The sequence below is a fragment of the Perissodus microlepis genome, chromosome 3, assembly GCF_051167445.1.
Source record: "Perissodus microlepis isolate ML-2025 ecotype Zambia chromosome 3, ASM5116744v1, whole genome shotgun sequence".
Classification (NCBI taxonomy): domain Eukaryota; kingdom Metazoa; phylum Chordata; class Actinopteri; order Cichliformes; family Cichlidae; genus Perissodus; species Perissodus microlepis.
In genome coordinates, this window is record NC_140463.1 from 14,495,875 (window position 1) to 14,499,401 (window position 3,527).

The 3,527-nt window shown below is 41.3% G+C and overlaps 1 long non-coding RNA gene across 1 annotated transcript; it reads left to right on the forward strand.

Annotated features, from left to right (window-relative positions):
• Nucleotides 1-315: 315 nt before the first annotated feature.
• LOC146390078 (uncharacterized) lies at nucleotides 316-3,320 on the forward strand. The gene is made up of 4 exons (XR_014799791.1): nucleotides 316-559; nucleotides 688-1,476; nucleotides 1,550-1,703; nucleotides 1,787-3,320. It is a non-coding gene; the product is annotated as an uncharacterized LOC146390078 (long non-coding RNA).
• The last annotated feature ends 207 nt before the right edge of the window (nucleotides 3,321-3,527 follow it).

The window sequence follows — 3,527 nt, forward strand, 5'->3', positions numbered from 1 at the left end:
GCTGTAACTGGAGCCTCGTCGTCTCGTCTCTCTATATCCTGGACTGTATGTAGCGGAGATGACAACAAAGTTTACTTTGACTTCAGCAGCGAGCAGGCGCACCGCCGGCTCTCGCGCTCACTTTTCACGTATAGAATTTTGAAAAAACAAAGGTGCAAATTATAAGTCTGTATCATAATGTCTGGTGTTTTCATGTTTGTTGGTTTGTTTTATTTTGCGAGTTGGTTATTAGATGCTGCTCCAGCCAGCCAGAGAATCCCCCGCCGCCCCGCCCTCTCCTCCCTGTGTCGCAAGCAAATGGGCGATAGAAAACCAGTCGGTGCCTACGACATTCCCGATATGCGCTGGCATGATGTCGGGGCAGCATAAGTACGAGTAATTTTATTTATTTTATTTTTTGCCGATGCCCGTGATGCCACCCCCCACCATGATGCCGCCCCGGGAGATTTGGAGGCAGAAACTCTTCTTGTTTTAACCGGACAAATTTAGTCTAAAATGGAAAGGCAATAATCATTGAAAAGACTGGCTGAGAAATCAAAATCATTGTGAGCAGATAGCTGTAAGTTAAAAGCGTTCGCAAATTTCTCCACTGTGGTAGATTTCAGGATGCGAGAGCTAACCATCTGTATATCAGCGGACAATAGCTCATTAAAAGACAAATGATGATTCTGTTCTTTGTGATTACAGGAGCTGCCCTCAGATTCAGACCTCAGCACCACCCTGTGGCAACAGACAAATCATCCTTTATGTTCACTTTTTGTAGCAACTCTGAAATTAACTGATGAAAATGGTACAAAGGCTAAAGTACCACGTGTGCTTGTCTTTAATTTTATCAATAAAACAGCTGCAATTTTCACTGACATTGCAAAAAGCTACAAAGTCAAAGGGATTAATCATCCATGTAACTGTGTCACTATATATTTGCAGATGCAGTACCTCAGTTTGGTGTTTTAGAAAACTGCTGATTTCATTATATTATATTATATTCTAAATTTTCTTTGACAGCTTTAAATAAAACATGGTTAAGGTCAAATGTTGTCACTTGTAAAAGTTTTCACAATTTATTATCAGACAGAATTTCAAATTAGTTTTAGATAGCGCCATCGACTTCCATCGCTCTGGCGCAGAGACAGAGGCTGCTGTGTCTCTCTCTGCTCACTCAAGATTTGCTGTCAATGCACAATGCATAGAGCTGGTGGGTTTGGCTGCTGTTGAGTTACAAATGCTTCTGCTGCTGCTTATTTTATGTCAGTCTTCAGATCTGTACATGTTCACAATATTTGTCTGGGCTTCTCTGTTGTTTTGGCAGCTTCCGTGTTCTTCTCTTCCCCCTGATGTTTTTGTCATGGTCCGTGGTCCTGTGTCTGTGGAATGTATCACCGGCACACCTGCTCTCCATCGCGGCGATCACATGAAGAGCTACTTAACCCGGCGCTGACGGATGCTCCACACCAGTCCGTTAATCACCTCACAGTGGTAACTAGACTTCCACGAAAGCGTGCATTCACTTCTGGTTGGAACTGTGTTTAATCCGCCCACTTGTGTCCAGGTTTCGACCCGGCGTTCGGCGTCCGGCGTCTGCCACCTGCCTGTCCTCAACTGGATCACTCGGTGCTTCATCTGGACCCATTCACTATCTCCACGGACTTCCTGCTCACGGACTGCCACACTTCCCTCCCGAGCTCCCACGGTCCCGCTCTATCGTAAGCCCCCTACTCTAACTCAGTCCTGATGTGTTTTCCCCGCTTCCCGGCTCCCTAGTAATCCTCTCCCCTTTCTATTGCAGCCTCCCACGGTCCCGATTCCGGCTTCCTCGTGTCATTGTTTCCCCGGGTTTTTAGTTCCTTGTTTTGCTCCCTAGTTTTCCCGGGTCGCCTTTCGTTATTATAATAAAGTGTCTTTTCTGCTAGCGCTGAGTCTGCGTCTGGATCCTTTTGTGCACGCGCGCCGCGGCGCATGACAGTTTTAGCATTTCTTCTGTAGATTTTTCCATTTCTCTGCAATATTGATCCAGTCTTTGATCCATTTACACTCTCTAGGTTGCTTCTTCTTCCAACTGTATTTTCAGCTGGTTAATTTCCCTTTGTCTAATTACTATAAGCTCCTGGAGCTGCTTCAATGTAGTTTCTTTATCTTTCCTTGTTGGTTGAGTTGAGTTTATCAATCGGGAGGGATGCAGAAATGAAACAATAGGTATGGTCTCTGCAGCTGATGGTCCAGTCTCAGTTTCTTTTACATGCTGGCTTTGTGTTGGATGAGTCTGCCTCTTCCCTTCTTTCAAAATCTGGTTCCTTAGAAAGTCCTTGAGCTGTCTCATATTGCTGGGAGGTGCTCTTTCTTCTTTGAGTTTTGCAGAAATGTTAGTTGCCATTGTAATTTCATATTTATGTCTAACTCTTATGGTTGTCGGCTTTTAGTCTTAATTTGTTTTGTCTTGATGTTAAATTTTATCTAAATATACCTTATATATTTGTTTTTTATGTAAACAAGATAACATTCATTAGTAAGGATTGGGAAAACCTCTGTTTACCTTTGTTAGCCACTTGGCTATGATAGTAAACAGTAGACAGACAGTAGACACTGACGTGGCTTACTGAATCTTTTGGACTGTGTTCAGCACATTATTAATTAGCCATTAATTGGAAGTGGTGTTGTCATGGTCTGTGTGCAGGCGTGCAGGAAATGGACCCAATATGCAGACTCACGGAGGCAGAAACTTAAACTCAAAGAACCTCAGCTTTATTGCTGGCAAAAAGCAAAGCAGAAACCAAATTGGAAAGCTAGAAAACAGAACTTGAAAACAGAACACACAGGCTAGCATGAGCGACGACGCGACAACGGGAACACATGCAGACAGTAAATACAGTTGGGGAACAGGGCAGAGAGCATCACACAAAAAACAAGATATTACACAAGAACATTACCCAAATGCCTGTTTAAATAGCTGAGTTTTCAGCTGATTTTAAGAGAAGCTACAGAGTCAATGGTGCGTAGAGGTGGGGGTAAATTGTTCTACAGTTTTGGCACTAAGGTTTGAAAAAATGTGATCCCCTTTGTTTTTCTGGAATAGCTAGAAGAGCACTATTGGTAGATCTACAGATTCGGTTTGGAGAATAAGGGTGAAGAAGCTAGATGATATTAGTGGGGGGGTCTCTCCTCATAAGGCCCTGAAAGTAAGACTGGGGTTTTTAAATTGTAAATTAATTGTAACAAAATTTAGATTTTTTTTTTATTACTGTTGTGCATTTTTAATGTAAACTCATCATGTTTGGCAAAAAAAAAAAAAAATGTGATGGAGGGAAATTGAGATAATTTTTTGATTCAGCACTCTAAAAAACACAATTTACTAAAAAAAAAAAAAAGAAAAGAATCTATTCAAAAATGCTTTGTAAAGATATTAAATATAATATAAAGCTCATTGAGGTGACGACTGTTGTTATTTAGCACTTTATAAATAAAATAAAATAAAATAAATTTGAATTGGTTTTAAGGAGTTTTCTTTAAGATATACAGTATTTTAGTTTTAG